Here is a 17,055-nt window from a genome sequence, read left to right as displayed (position 1 = left end):
TATTCTGGAGGAAAACAAAATGATTTTCAAGGAAAAGATAACCAGATTGGAATCTAGTCTTATTTTTCATGAAAATGCCAAATCAGAGAATTCTAGACCTTTGGATTTATGGGCCAATAAAATGCTGATAGAAGACTTGAGTGATTAACATAAATTATCAAACATTTTTTGACTAAATAAGGACATAAAATATAAAGTAACCAATGGAATACTTTTTGTTTTAGGGTAAAGAACACTCACTTTTATTGATTTTACTGAGTTGGGGAGTAGTGAAAATTTCATTACCAAATAGTATTGGTTCTTGGTTTGGAGTTTGGTAATTACTGCAGTATTTAGACTGTGAAGGAAAAGGGTATGAACTCTGAGTTTTACACTTTACCATACTGTCATTTACATATAAGGGCAAATAGAAATTTCCAGACAGACACGGTTTCAGAAATAATACTGGCTTTGTATCTTTTTTGAAAAAAAGTATCAATAATATAATTAGTAAACTTGATTTAACAGGTTAATATTAAACTGTGTACCTTATAGAAGATATTTAATTCGATTACTTGTGAGTCATTAAAGCTAAGCCACAGAAATAGCAAAAGCAGAAACTCAAAAGTATTTATTTTAAGCATTTATTGTGTTCCTATTGTGTACTAGGCAGAGAGCTAGGCTCTCAGGATACAGTAAAAACAACAAGGTCATGTGAATTTTGCCCTGATGGAGCTTAGAGTTTAGTGATACAAGAACCAGGTAGGTACGATGCAGTACAATGGATGCTACAGTGGATAGACTGCAGGGTGGAATGTGAGCATAGAGCAGGAGCTGGCTTTTTGAAGAAGTAACGTCTGTGTTGAGATGAGAAGACAGGAGAGAGAAGTTGAAAAGATTTCAAATTAGTTGATTGCATGCGAGAGTGCGTGCAGGAAGGAACAGTTGGCACCAGAGAGGTAATGAGGGACAGTATCACATAGAACCTTGAAAACAATGTCAAGGCAGTTGGGCATTATAATGGGGAGTTATTAAAGTGTTTTAATCATGAAAAAGTGATGTGATCTTGTTTGTTTTTTAGAAAGATCACTCAGGCTGTGGTGTGGAGAATATCAGGTTAGAGCCTAGTAAAATTGAGGGTAGGAAGATCATTTAGAGCATTGTCTTGTTTATTTGTTTGTTCTAACAAATATTTCTACGTCAGAGGTAATGCTGGGCTGATTATGATAGGATCATGGGACGGTGAGTAGTAGATGGATTTGAGAAAGATTTAGGCTTTGGTTGGATATTAGGAAGATGTAGAGGGAAGAGGACAGATCTGATCTTAAATTTTCGGTTTGTGCAATAGGTACATGACGATGATGTCATTCAGTAGGGGAACCCCCATGGAAGATTAGGGAAGGATGGTAAGTTCAGTTTGGGGTGCCAGTCCAGAAGATAGATAAGTGGATTTGAAGTTTAGGAGAGGGATCTGGGCTAGAGATACTGATTTGGAAGGTAACTGAAGTCATGGATGTGAAAGATCACCCATGTAGAATGTGCAAAGAGGGAAGAGATGATTTAGGTGAAAGACCTTAGGAACACATATATCTAAAATGAGGATTCTTCTAATAAGACTTTCAGAAGGAATGACAAAAAAAGTAAGACAAAAATTCAGGAGAGTGTGGGCTAACAATTCTGAAACCATTTTATGTGTATATTGGTATTAAACAAATAAATGAATGGATGGTAAACTGTGGAGCCAGGTTTCTCACTTCTGAAGAGTGAGATTACAGATAACCCTGGGCAAGGGAAAGACTAGAATGAACCATATGGTATTGGATTAGAGTTAGAGACATCAATATGAACTTGTTTAGTTTTTTTTTTTTTTTAAGATTTTATTTATCTATTTGAGAGAGAGTGCACAAGCAGGGGAGAGGGGCTGAGAGAGAGGGAGAAGCAGGCTCCCCGTTGAGCAGGGAGCCTGACAGGGATCTTGAACCCAGGACCCTGGGATCATAACCTGAGCTGAAGGCAGACACTTAACTGACTGAGCCAGCCAGGCGCCCCTCAAGTTTAGCTTAATAGAAATATAGAAATGGGGCACCTGGGTGGCGCAGTTGTTAAGCGTCTGCCTTCGGCTCAGGGTGTGATCTCGTCGTTATGGGATCGAGCCCCACATCAGGCTCCTCCGCTATGAACCTGCTTCTTCCTCTCTCACTCCCCCTGCTTGTGTTCCCTCTCTCGCTGGCTGTCTCTATCTCTGTCAAATAAATAAATAAAATCTTTAAAAAAAAAAAGAAATACAGAAATGATTATAGATATATATGTATAAATGGCATAGTATACATACATATATTTCTTTGCTCTACTGAGAGGGCCTAGAAGCATTGGCACCATGGTATAGAAGCACACCGAGGACCCAGATCTTGGTTTCTTTTCTTTTTTTTTTTTCAAGATTTTATTTATTTATTGGACAGAGAGAGACATAGGAAGAGAGGGAACACCAGCAGGGGGAGTGAGAGAGGGAGAAGCAGGCTTCCCGCTGAGCAGGGAGCCTGATGCAGGGCTCGATCCCTGGACCCTGGGATCATGACCTGAGCTGAAGGCAGACACTTAACGACTGAGCCATCCAGGCACCCCTGGATCTTGGTTTCTAATACCATTCTCCAATAAAAAGAATTTAGCTGCTTGGAAAATGGCTGATTCTAGGAGTGGGGCAAGAATATGCAACATATGCCTTGAACATTTTGTAGTGCTGAAAGTAAGAATATATTCAAAATCCCAAAATGTAGGGGCTTGGCAAAAAGATACAGGAACCAGCCGGAAAGAGCTTCCAGTGGCCTTAGCAGGAACAATTTGAACAACAAAATAAATAGCAAAGTACTGGATTATAACCCAAAGTATAAAATAAATATCCCTAAGTCCATACTGATTAAAAGAAGTGACTAAATAAATAAGTGCCCCTACTTATTTATTTATCCAGTACAGAAGAATTCAAAGTAATTTATACAGATGCTTACTTTCCTTAAGGAGGCAGAACCTAATTCCCCATTCCTTGAGTGTGGGCTGCACTTAGTGACTAAAGAGGAATGCTTATTTGTGTGGATGCTGTTTAAATAAGGCAGGGACCAAGGACTTTTCATGGGACGTAGCATTAAAGAAATTGGTGATCTCAGTGGGACCAGGTCTAGGGGGGAAGGTAGGTTGTTTTGGCTATTAATGTATGTATCTCTAACTTTTAACCAGTCTTATAGAATATTTATCTGTGTGTTCTTATTAGAAGATTTATCTGTGTGTTCTTATTAGAAGATTTTTTTTAAAAGATTTTATTTGACGAGAGAGAGAGACAGCGAGAGAGGGAACACAAGCAGGGGGAGTGGGAGAGGGAGCAGCAGGCTTCCTGCTGAGCAGGGAGCCCGATGACTGAGCCACCCAGGCGCCCCTCTTATTAGAATATTTAATCACAAACTGACTTAGTGTCTATTGAAAGCTCACTTAAGATATCAAATCTGAGAAGATAGTATAATGAATATCTTAATGATGTATTCATTTAGTTTCTTGTATTAAATTTTCGTAGAACAAAAGTATCAGGACCATGTCATCTCAGTCTCCCCTGACATGAAAATGCCTATACTGAATTCTGATTTAATGATGTGCTGTTTGTATAGAATCTGTCTGTAAGAAACATCATTTCTGGGTGGCTCAGTCGGTTAAGCGTCTGCCTTCAGCTCAGATCATGATCCCAGGGTCCTGGGATCAAGTTCTGCATCTGGCTCCTTGCTCAGCAGGGCGTTTGCTTCTCCCTCTGCCTGTTCTGCCTGCTACTCCCCCTGCTTGTGCTCTCTCTCTCTGACAAATAAATAAAATCTTAAAAAAAAAAAGAAACATCATTTGAATGATGCACATCTTCTAAAATTGTATGTGAAACTGTAATCCGCTAGGTTTGTTGTTATTTATACCAGTGCAATATTGTTCAGATACAAAATTTATGTTTTTTTCTTAATCAAAAATTAAAAACTTATAACCTGGAAAACATAGACCCAAATTTGACACTCAATGTTTATAATATACTGATATCATGAGCTTGATAGCATCTGTTTCAGTTGCTTACTGCCATATAACAAATCACCCCCAAACTTAGTGTCTTAAAATAACGTTGATGTGTTATTTTTACAGTTTTGTGGATCAGGAATTTGGGCAGTGCTTGGCTAGGGGATTCTTCTGTTCTATGTGACTTCAGCTAGGATCTCTCACTCAGCTGGTGGCTGAGCAGGGCTGGACAGTCTAAGAAGGTTTTGTCACATGTCTGGCACTTTGGCCTGTCTCCACATGGCCTCTCCACAGCATGATAGTTTCAGGGTAGTTGGATTTCTTACATGGCTTCTAGTTTCTAAGGGAGAGAAAAGGGATACTACCAATCCTTCTAGTTTCTAGAGCTTGAGAATGTCACTTTCACCACATCCTGTTGGTCAAAGCAAGTCATAAGGCCAACCAAGATTTAAGGAGCTGGGAAATAGGCCCCATCTCTGTCTCTCTCTGAGTTTTTTATTTTAAGTAATCTCTACACCTAGCATGGGGCTTCAAGTCACGACCCTAAGACCAAAAGTGATATGCTCATCTGACTGAGCCAGCCAGGCGCCCCCCCCCACCCCGGTTTTTTTAGCCCTAACTCCTGATGGATGGAATGACATGTGTGCAAAGGGAGAGAAGGAATCAATGGCAGCCATCTTTAGAGAGTAGTATGTGCCCATACCAACTGCTGCACTGTCTACTGTTTAATTTTATTTATATAGTTTTATTGTGATGAATCCTCTTTACCTTGTGTTTTAACTTGTAACCAATCCAAGTCCTCTTAGAAATTAGACAGATTATAAATTTTAAATAAAAATTATTACCTTAATTTAATAGAAAAGATTTCAGGATAATGGGGGACCATGCTGGACCTCACAATTCTTATCGTGACTCACTATACATTTATCTTGGATTAATAAGTATCTTGGATTATTTAAAGTTAAAGTCTTCAAAACATCTTTCTTTAGGGCTGTATCGAGAATTTTCTGCTTTATTTTTGTTTCCCTAATCTGGAAGATTTTTTTGACATATTTCCATATATATCATATTTAAGCCCTGATAAACTTTGTGGAGCATAGTCTAGCAGAGGCTATTGTAATTTAAAATCAAGATACTCTGATTTAGTAATTCCACTTCATAAGCATACAGATGTGATTTACAGCATTGTCAATACTGAAACAATAAGTTCATCAGTGAGAGACTGGTTAAATAAATTACGATATATTCATATAATATTATGAAATTGTTAAAAGTATGAGGGAATTCTAAAAGGGATGATGTGAAGTAAACTCTAGGGTACATTAGCGGTGCCTGGGTGGCCCAGTTGGTTAAGCAGTCGGCTCTTCGTTTCAGCCCAGGTAATGGTCTCAGGGTGGTGGGATCAAGCCCCACATCAGGCTCTGCGCTCAGTGGAGAGTCTGCTCCAGGATTCTCTCTCTCACTCTGTTCCTCCCTCTGCTCATGCTCTAGTTCTCTCTCTCTCAAATAAATAAATCTTTATTTATTTATGGCCAAAGGTGTGGCCCAGTCATTTAAGCATCTGCCTTTGGCTCAAGTCATGATCTCAGGGTCCTGGGATTGAGCCCTGCATTGGGCTCACTGCTCAGCGGGGAGTATGCTTCTCCCTCTCCCTCTGCCCCTTACGCCCCACCCTTGCTCTCTCTCTCTCTTAAATAAATAAAATCTTAAAAAAAAATCTTTAAAAACAAAACCTCTAAGGTACATTAAAATAAAAAATCATGATGAGAAGTTGTGTAAGTGTGCCACCACTTTCATTTAAAAATGTATGTAAATGATTTTGTATGTATAGAATACCTATGAATACATAATAAACAAGGAAAGGGAACAGGATGATTGGGGGAAATTTTCTATTTATTGTAACTCTTTAGGACAGTTTACTTTTTATATCAGGTACATATACCAACTAAAAATTAACTTCAAAAATGCTCTGGTAGCTTTGTTTCATTTGTTGCTTATCTTTTTGTGTAAGCTGGAATGTTGGATGCTCCATTCAGGCCGGAGTAGTCTAGTTTCAGGGAGCCTAAAGGCCAGTAGGAAAGATTAAACACATGTACCAAGTAACAAGACTGCTTGTTAGAGTTGTCATTTTAGTATTGTTCAAATACTCTGGCCATTTTTTTTTTTTTTTTTTGGATTGCTTGAAAGGTTCTTTATGTTCCAGAAATAAGTTCTTTAGGAGGTATGTGTTTTGCAGATATTTAGCCTGTGACGTGTCTTTACACTTTCATAACACTGTCTTTTGAAGAGCAGAATTTAAAGATTTTGTTTTACTGTGATATATCATTTTTTTTCTTTTATGGTTTGTGCTTTTTGTGTCATACCTAAGAACTCTTTACCTAACTTGGGTTGGCAGACCACAGCTGATTCATCCCACTGCTTGTTTTTATAAAGTTTTGTTGGAACATGACCATGCCCATTTGTTTACATATTACCCATGGCTGCTTTCATGCTATAGTGACAGAGTTGAATATTTACAATAGAAACTGAATAGCCCAAAAAATTTAAAATATTCACTGTATAACTTTTGCAGAAAAAGTTTCACAACTCCTGGGCTAACCTAGGGTTCCCAAATTTTCTCCTATGTTTTCTTCTAGAAGTTTTATAGGTTTGCCTTTTTTTCCCCCCACCCCATATGGATGGTCAGTTGTTCTAGCAGCATTTGTTACAAAGGTAATTCTTTTTCCATTGAATTACACCAATACTTTTGTTGACAGTCAGTTGACTGTAAATTTGTAGATCTGTTTCTGGACTGTCTCTTCCATTCCCTTGATTTGTATGTTTATCTTTTGCCAGAGTTACAATGTCTTGATAACTATTGCTTTATAGAAAGTCTTGAAATCAGGTAGTGTAAGTTTTCCAACTTTGTTCTTTTTTTATTAATTGTTTTGAATATTCTAGGTTCTTGGCATTTCCATATAAATTTTAGAATCAGCTTGTCAGTTTTTACAAAAAAATCTTCTGGGATTTTAATTGGGCTTAGGTTAAATCTATAAATGGGAGAATTGCTATTTTAACAGTATTGATGGATCTGATCTTTGAAAACAGTATTTCTTCATTTATTGAAGTCCTTGATTTTTCATTCAGAGTTTTATATTTTTGAGCGCACAGATCTTCCATTTATTTTGTTATATTTATCCTATATTTTTTGATGTTAATATAATGGCTACTGTTTTGTTCATTTATTTGTAATTATTGCTACCGTATAGAAATATAGTTGAATTTTGTGTGTTGACTTTGTATTCTGCAGTTTTGCTAAATTCTGTTATTAGTTTTAGTAGTAGATTTTTTGGATCTTCTATATAGACAATCCTGTCATTTGTGAAAAAAGACAGTTTTGGTTCTTTTTTTTTTTTTTTTTCTTCTTTCATCTCTAGGCTTTTATTTTATTTATTTTTCTTGCATTATTGTACTGGCAGGGGTAAGTAGGAGTAGTGAGAGCAGATGTTTTTTCCTTATTCCTGATCCTAGAGGGAAGGCATTTAGTTTTTCATGATTAAGTATACTAGCTGTAGATTTCTTGTAGATTCATGTCCTAGGCTGAGGACATTCCCTTCTGTTCCTGGTTTTCTGAGGGTTTTGAATCATGACTGACTGGGCTTTTTCTAATATTTTTTTTCATCTGTTAAGATGATCATTTATGTTTTAGTCCATTATTAGGGTGATCATATCTTGAACTAATATTAATAATGCATTCCTGGGATAAATTCTATTTGGTTATGATATATATCCTCTTTATATATTGCTCGATTCATTTTTCTAATATCTGTTTAAGGTATTTTGTGTCTGTGTTCATGAAAGGATATTGGTCTATGGTTTACTTTTCTTAAGGAGTTTTCTTTTGTCTGATTTTTGTATCAGAGTAATGCTAAAATTTATGAGTAGTGCTTACAAAATGAATTGGGAAGTGTTTTCTTCTTATGTATTTCTGGAAGAGTTTATGTTATATGGTATAACTTTCTTAGATGTTTGGCAGAATTCACCAGGGAAGCCACTTGTCATGGAGCTTTCTTCATGGGAGGGTTTTAAATTATGAATTAAATGTCCTTAGTATATTGAGACCTATTCTTATGATCTAATTTTTTCTTTTAGTGAACTTGGTAGTTTGTCTTCAAACTTTTAAGAAATTGGTACATTTTATGGAAGTTGTAAAACTTATTGCCATAAGTTCTTCATAATATTCTCTTATTATCCTTTTAATATCTATAAGCTCTCTAGTGATGTTCTCTTTTCATTCCTTATATAAGTAATTTGTGGCTTCTCTCTTTTTTTCTTGGTCATCTGGTGGTTTATTCAACTTTATTGAATGTTTCAAAGAACTAGGTTTCAGTTTCATAGATTTTCTCTATTGTTTTTTCTCAATTTTATTTCTTCCTTCTAATTGCTTTGTGTTCAATTTACTCTTCTTTTTCTGCTTCTCTAAAATGAAGGCTTATATTATTGATTCATGCTTATTTTCTAATATAAGCATTTACTGCTCTAAGTTTCTAAGAACTGCTTTAGTGGTATCCCACAGATTTTGCTATGTTCTAATTTTCATTCAATTAAAAACATTAAAAAATTTCTCTTACTTGTTTACTTGGGTTAGAAGTGTGTTGTTTAATTTCTAACCCTTGGTGATTCTTTATCTTTCAGTTATTGACTCTGATTTAATTCTGTTTTGGCCAGAGAAAATACATTATTTGACTTTAATTCTTTTAAATATCTTGAGGTTGATTTTATTGCCCAAAATATGGTCTTTCTTGGTGAATGTTCCATGTGCCCTTGAAAAGAGTATATATTCTGCTCTCGTTGTGTAAAACGTTCTATAAATGTTCAATTAGGTCAAGTCATTTGATAGTGTTTTCAAATCTTCTATGTGTTAGTGATTTTCTATCTTCTTGTTCTGTTGATTAATAACAAGTGAGTAGTAAGGTCTTTAGCTGTAATTGTGGATTTGTCTAATCTCCTGTCTTATTAGTTTTTGTTTCATTTATTTTAAAGCTGTGTTATTAAGTGAAAACACTTTTAGGATTGCTATATCTTTTAGTGTATTGATCCTTTATCCTTATGTAGTATAAGTGTCTTGTGGATAGCATATAATTGGATCTCATTTTTAAAATATGATCTGATAATCTCCACCTTTTAATTGGGTGTTTAGATAATTTTTATTATAATCATTAATAAATATGGATTTAAATCTGTCATCTTGCTAGCTTTCTATTTTTTAATTTTTTAAAACTTTTTTTTTTTTTTTTTTTTTTTTTTTTAGAGAGAGAGAGAGATGGAGCATGAGTGGGAAGGGGCAAGGGGGGCAGAGGGAGAGGGAGAGAGAATCCTAAGCAGGCTTCATGCCCAGTGCAGAGTTTGATGTGGGGCCTGATCGCATGACCCTGAGATCATGACTGGAGCTGAAATCAAGAGTTAGACACTTAACCCACTGAGCTATCCGGGTGCCCCAGCTAGTTTTCTGTTTTTGAATATTTTAAATTTATTTTTTCCTCTTTTCCTGCCTTCTGTTGAATTAATCCTTTTTCATAATTCCATTTTATGTACTACTCTTGGCTTATTCTATATGTCTAGATATACACGTATATGTACACACACAAATATACACATATACATACATACACATATATACACATACGTATGTATGTATATATACATATGTATTTTAGCAGTTGCTCTAAGTCATGGTTTCTCAACCTTGGCACTATTAGTATTTTCAGCTGGATAATTCTCTGTTGTTGAGGACTGGAGGGGATATCCTGTATGCAGTGTAGGATTTTGGGCAGCATCTCTGGCCTCTGTCAACTAGATGACAGTAGCAACCACTCCCCACCCCCAGTTTTGACAACCAGAAATGTTTCTGAGGGCACTTGGGTGGCTCAGTTTGCTAAGTGGTGGACTCTTGATTTCAGCTCAGGTCATAATCTCAGGGCTGTGAAATTGAGTCCTGTGTGGGGCTCTATGCTGGGTATGAAGCCTGCTTAAGACTCTCTCTCTCCTTCTCCCTCTGCCCACCCCCACTCACTTGTGCACATGTGCCATCTCTCTCTCTCTCTCAAAAAACAAAAACAAAAACAAAAACAAAAAAAAACCTTTCCAGACTTTGCTACATGTCCTTGAGGGAGTATGAGAACCACTACTCTAGGGTTTAAAAGATCTAACTTTAGGGGCACCTGGGTGGCACAGTGGTTAAGTGTCTGCCTTCGGCTCAGGGCGTGATCCCGGCGTTATGGGATCAAGCCCCACATCGGGCTCCTCTGCTATGAGCCTGCTTCTTCCTCTCCCACTCCCCCTGCTTGTGTTCCCTCTCTCACTGGCTGTCTCTATCTCTGTTGAATAAATAAAATCTTTTAAAAAAAAATAAAAGATCTAACTTTAACTTATGACAATCTTTATTTATTTATTTATTTTTTTTAAAAGATTTTATTTATTTGAAAGAGAAGAGGGAGCATGTACATGCATGAGGTGGGGGGGAGGGAGAGGGAAAGCAGACTCCCCACTTAGTAGAGAGTCTGACTCAGGGCTTAATCCCAGGACCTGGGGATCATGACCTGAGCCGAAGGCAGGTGTTTAACTGACTGAGCCACCCAGGTGCTCTGACAATCTTTATTTCAATAACATTATACTATTTCATGTGTCACATGATCACCTTGTGACCATATACCTTAATTTTCTACCTTCTCTCTTTATATTGTCACAAATTTTACTTCTTTTTTTTTTTAATGATTTTTTATTATATTATGTTAGTCACCATACAGTACATCCCCGGTTTCTGATGTAAAGTTCGATGATTCATTAATTGCGTATAACACCCAGTGCACCATGCAATACGTGCCCTCCTTACTACCCAAATTTTACTTACTTCTATATGTTATTAACCCCACAATACAATACATTATTATTTTTTGTGTTCTTATATAATGTAAAATGAGTAAAAATAAGAAAAAACCAGTCTTGGGATGCCTGGGTGGCTCAGTCAGTTAAGTGTCTGCCTTCAGCTCAGGTCATGATCCCAGGATCCTGGGATTGAGTCCTGCATCAGGCTCCTTGCTTAGTGGGGAGTCTGCTTCTCCCTCTGCCTGCCACTCCCCCTGCATATGTGCACTCTCTCTCTCTCTGACAAATAAATAATAAAGTTAAAAAAAAAGAAAAAAACAAGAAAAAACAGTTTCTGTATTTATCTTCTCTCTATAATCCTCATCATTTTTTTTGTAGATCCACATTTTCTCCTGTTAATTTTCAGTCCTGCCTAAAGAACTTCCTTAAACATTTTTGGTGTCTACAGGCAGTGCATTCTGTCAGGGTTTATTTGTCAAAAAATTCTTTCTTCCTTCATTTTTGAAAAAATATTTTTCTGGTTATAGAACTCCATGTTCAGCCTTTTTATCTTTCTACTCTATTGTCTTTTTGCTTGTATAATTTCCTGAAGAAAAGGAAATATTGATCGTTGGTCTTTGTAATTTTTTTTTCTCTGTCTGCCTTTGAGATTTTTATCTTTGTTTTTCTGCATTTTGGCTCTGATATATCCATGTATATTTGTTTATGTGTGTGCATTTTGGTATTTATCACAATTAGGATTCTCTAGGATTTTTTGCTCTTTGGTTTGTTGTCTTGAATTCATTTGGAAAAATTCTTGGCCATTATCTCTTCACATATTTCTTGTATCTCATTTTGTTTGTTTCCTTTTCTTGGGGCTTCAATTGAATAGAATTTGTTTGAAGACATTTTGAGATATAGTTCCACAACTCTTGGATGCCCTGAGTTGTATTTTTCCCTCACTTTTTTTAAATTGTGGTCATTTTGAATGATTTCTGTTTGCTTGCCTTGAAGTTCACTGATTCTTTCCTCCTCTGTGTCCAGCCTGCTGTTGAGCTTGTCTTGGGAATTTGTTTTTCTCTTAGAGATTTTTTAAAAATTTATATTTTTTATGTTTTTACTTTCTTTAAAGTTTCCATCCCACTACTGAAAATGTCCGTCTGTTTGTGCATGTTGTCCATCTTTCCTACTAGAGCATTTAAGATATTTATAGTTATTTTTAAATGTCTGATAGTTTCAATGGCAGAATCATTTCTGATTCTGTTGATTGTTTTATCTCTTGACAAAGGGTTTTTTTCTTCTTGCTTTTGTGTAATTTTTTATTTAATGCTCATCATTGTGTACAGAAGAATAGGAGAGATTGAAATGATCCTCTTCTTTTGTTAGGCTATTGTGTTGGAGGTTGAGTCAATCTAATCATGAATTGAGCTAGGTTTGGATTCTTTTGCCCTCATTATCTTCATTGTACCACAGGCTCCAAATTTCTCCAACAGTTGGCTGCTGTTCCCCTGTGTTTAGAGTGTGGCATGTAGTACTACAGGATTTTTCTGTGTTCCTATACCACTCTCATCTTTCAACAGTTTTTGCATATCTGTGCACTGGAGAGATTTCTCTTTATGTTATTGTCCCTCTCCAAGTGATTATTGTTGCTTGTTACCCAATGCTTTGCTTGTGGGACAAGGCAGGGTTCTCTTGTTCTAGTCCAGACTCAGTGCTGGTCAGGCCCTATGTTCCTGGGTGTTAGTGGTAGGGCTTTCTTTCTTACCTTTTCTACTCTTTCTCCCTGGGGCAGTCAAACTCTGCCATATATTTGTAGCTGGTCATGGGCAGGAATATCCTTTCCCTCCCCTATGGTAGATCACTTTTGGTATTGGTGTAGGATCCTTTGCCCAAGACTTTTTCCTGCTCCCCCTCCCCAGTAGTGGCAGAATTATTTTTTGTCTCTACCTTTTCCTAGCATCAAAATATCTTTGCCTGTGTCTGGGAACTTGACACTATTTTCTCCCCTTCCTCCAGAGGCAGAGGCATTTTGCTTCTGTTCTCCTCTGAAGTAGTCAATTTTTGCCTGGACCTTAGGGTGAGAAGGCTTTCTTTCCTTCCCCTAGTGGCTCTAGGCTTTTGCTCTGTGTTTAAGGAAAGGTTGGGGAATTAGGCAGGGCTTCAGGTCGGTACTTGTCACCTCCTGCACACTTGCCCCATTGATGAAGGGCTCTCTCTGATTTACCTTTAATTTTTCTTGTGAGCACCTGGTTGAGGCATGTAGAAGAACTTACAGTTGAGTGTAAACTCTCCTTGTGTCAGGGATCCCCAGCCATTCCAAACTGAAACATGAGTCTACGCTTGGTCTTAAAGAATTTGTTAAAATCTTAGTTGATTTTTTCGGGGCACCTGGGTGGCTCAGTTGCTTAAGCATCTACCTTCAGCTCAGTTCATGATCCCAGGGTCCTGGGATCGAGTCCCACATCGGGCTCCCTGCTCAGCGGGGAGTCGGCTCCTCCCCCTGCTTGTACTCTTTCTCACATGCTCTCTCTCACAAATAAATAAAATCTTATAAAAAAAATCTTAGCTGATTTTTTTCTTACACACTTGTACAGTGGCCACTTCTTTCTCTGTGACCTGCCAAAGGTAAAACATACGTGTATGGTCTCTCCTTGGAGGAACTTGTCACTCTTTGGAATTAAATTTACTTGATTGCCTTGTGACCTCAGCTCTTCGTTAGGCTTAAGAGAAGTTTTGATTTGATAGATCTACCTTTTTCTTATGAGGGTGCAATTGACATTCCTTTGTGGCTTTCAGCATTTTACATGCAAGTGGAACTAGAGTTCTTGACAAGGTGTACTATTTCAAACAGCTCTTTATTCTGATCCCTCCTTAATGCTTTCTCTTGCCTTCTTGTGCCTCTTGAGCATTTCTTCCTTTAAGATTGAACCTAAGGGACTGTTTCCCCTGTGAAGCCTCTCCTGATTCCAGTAAGTAGAATGGAACATTTCTTTATTTGTACAACTGTCTTGACTCTTGTATAGTTGTATTTTATTTTTGCAGGCCCATTGAAACTCTTAGTGAGGTTGGGCAGGTTTTAGAATCTGAGGCTTCTTACTCTGAGAACTGTCCTTTTTTTTTTAATATTTTATTTGTTTATTTGATACAGAGAGAGAGAATGTACAAGCAGGCAGAGCCACAGGCAGACAGAGAGGGACAAGCAGACTCCCCACTGAGCAGGGAGCCTGATGCAGGGCTTGATTCCAGGACCCTGCGATCATGACCTGAGCCAAAGGCAGATGCTTAACTGACTGAGCCACCCAGGCACCCCTAAGAACTATCCTTCCACTTTCAGAGTTTATGACTATAATGGTTGATAGATTTTAGATAGACTCATGGAGTAAACTTGAGAGAAAGATAAAGTGATGTACAAGAGAACTTATATTTATCAATAGAATAAAAATTTGTGAAATCCCACCACATAGGTTCCTGTGCTGTTTGGTTTGTACAGTTGTTGCTATTGAATTCTAAATTACTTTCAGAAACAAGACTTAAATTTCTGGAATCTAATTTCTTAAAACTGTGGGCTTGGTTACGCAAACTAGTATGTATTCACATAATAAAATGCCGTAGAGCTTTAAAAACAGTGAAGAAATATATCCTAACATGGAAAATCTTCAGGATATACTGAGTGAAAAAAAAAAATAAGGTGCAAAACTGGACATTTATTTAAGAAGAAAGGAGGAATAAGACTGTTTTTCAGTCAAGTGTATTTGCATAAAGAATTGCTGGAAGAATATAGGATAAACTAATAAAAGTGGTGACCAGTAGCAATCAAGGGCAATGTGAGCTGCATGTGGATGATCTAGGAATGAGACTGTTCAAATATATGTTCCTTTGACATCATTTTTCAGTTTTGATAAAATATTTTCAAGTCAATGTAGTATGTAAAAAATGTAGACTAAAGGGGCATCTGGGTGGCTTAGCTGGTTAAACGTCTGCCGTGGGCTCAGGTCATGATCTCAGGGCCCTGGAATTGAGCCCCATGTCGGCTCCCTGCCCAGTGGGGGGTCTGCTTCTTTCTCTCCCTTTGCCCTTCCCCTTGCTCCTGTGCACATACACACACACTCTCTCTCTCTCTCTCTCGCTCGTTCTCAAATAAATTAATACAATCTTTTTAAAAAAGTAAACTAAAAATAATAAGCATAACTATGTGGATCTTAAAAGATAATAGGAAGATCTGAAAAATACTTCAGAGCTCATAGAAAAATGTTGGCCTATGAAATAAAAATTGTGTGTGAGATACCTTTATTTTATGCAAATCAGATTTTACAAATGAAAAGATGCAGAACACAGAAAATTACGAAGAACAAGGTTTTATGAATCTGGCTCCAGGTGAATAAATATATAGAAAGTGTGGCTTTCTAGCACGATTAGAAAGGTTTCAGTTCTAGACTCAGTAGTGGAATGGATGATCCCTTAAAACAGAAAGGAACAGTGTGTGTAGGCAACAACCATAACAGAAATACACAGTGCTTAGAGTAGACTGGGAGACCATTTCTTATTCATGAAATCACTTGGCATGTCCTGGGAAACAAATAAAATGTATCTAATTGTTGTCAGTAAGAACAGGAGATGAGAATACCAGAGGATATTCTTACCACAAAGTACAATATAAGGAAACAATAATCACATTACTTCCACAGATTATAGCTCAGAAATCAACTGTATTGTAGAAAAACAAATGAAATATGTGAAAAGAAACCTTATAAAAAAAAACCTTATAAACTGAAGGATGGTGAGAATTACTGAGTGTTGTTAGGAAAACTGGGCAATTCAGAAAACAGTTTAGAGTCAGATCTCATTCCATGCATCTTTTGGAATGAAGTATTGGAATAATTAGCCCACAGAAAGGTAAACATCAGAGTATTTATCTGCTATCATTGAAAGGGGAGAAATTTCTAAGCAGAAAAATAATAAAAGAGATGGAGAAGACAGTGGTGGACAAATCTGGCCACCTAAAAATAAAAAAACTTTTATATTAAAGCCAACAGTTGAGAAAATGTTCAAAGTAAATGGAAGAAATAATGTTTTCACAATATCAATAACCTGCACAAACAGTTGGGGAAAACATGAAGAAATCGCTGTCCCATCCCACCCCCTGTAGGACTGGAAGAGGAAGTGTGGCTAAAGTTTGGAAAGAAAGGTAGTATGAATAATGGGGGAAGGACCTGATTGTAAAAGAGTAAGTCTGAAATAGAAGACTTTAATGGTATAACAGGATCAATCTACATGGTTGGGTGTTTTCTCCTTGGCAATTGATTGAATCGAACCTGGATTAGGAATTTGAAGGTGATGAAGTGGTTGAAAGAAAGTAACATACTAGAGAGATTGATAGTTTGGGTGACAACCAACATTTTGAGACTGGTAATAACATAGTAGCTAACTGGAGAGATAATACTAGGTGGAGTGCATCTAAGGAATTAAATCTGGACCTAGGTTACAAAAGGTAGATTGGGTTATTGCATGATGAAGAGAAGAAGGTGGGACAGCCAGATGGCCTGAGCCTGAAGTAAGGAATAGGATTGCTTGTGAGTAAGGATCTAGAAATATCACTGTGGAGAAGGTTGAGCCCTAGTGCCTTAGCCTTCACTCTAGAGGGTTCTTCTCAATAGACGGATATAGCTGAGGGGTTAAAAGAAGTATTCATTATAGGTTGAGGACGGAGAAGTGATTTGTTTCACTGTGTAAAAGAGGTTTCCAGAGGTTCCCCAGGGAAAAGGTTGGAAGGAAGGGCAACAGTGGGGGAAAACATGGGGTGGGTGAGAAAGCACAGAGAGCACTGTGGGCGTGAAAATAGGGGAGAGGGTAGCTGGCCAGAATGGTTTGTGTTTTGGGTAAAGCCCAAGGGTGATGGGTGGAAGCCATAGGTAGAACTAACTAGTAACATTCCTGAATGGGCCTGTGATATAATGATTTCTCTGGACCTAATCCACTCTGTCTTTGTGATCTAAAGGGAATATTAAATTTAGTAAAAAGCTTAACCTTGGGTGATAAAGCCTAAACCAGTTAGGCTTTAAGTAATGAAAGCCAGTAGGTTTCACATTTCTTAAACATTCTCTGATGTCTGCCAAGTCCCCCCATTGTTAGGAGTTTTTATTTATTTAACTTTTCATTTATTTTTTATTTATTTTTATTTCTTATTTTATTTATTTGAGAAAG

General features: G+C 37.2%; 1 protein-coding gene across 7 annotated transcripts in view; it reads left to right on the top strand.

Moving 5' to 3' along the window:
* The window catches only part of NCOA1 (nuclear receptor coactivator 1), a 239,325-nt gene that overhangs the window by 37,610 nt on the left and 184,660 nt on the right, over window positions 1-17,055 (top strand). The gene's annotated exons all lie outside the window — the stretch shown is intronic.

This window comes from Ursus americanus, chromosome 7 (genome assembly GCF_024610735.1).
Source record: "Ursus americanus isolate L20-20 chromosome 7, mUrsAme1.1.p, whole genome shotgun sequence".
Classification (NCBI taxonomy): Eukaryota; Metazoa; Chordata; class Mammalia; order Carnivora; family Ursidae; genus Ursus; species Ursus americanus.
This window is presented reverse-complemented; position numbering and strand designations above follow the sequence as displayed.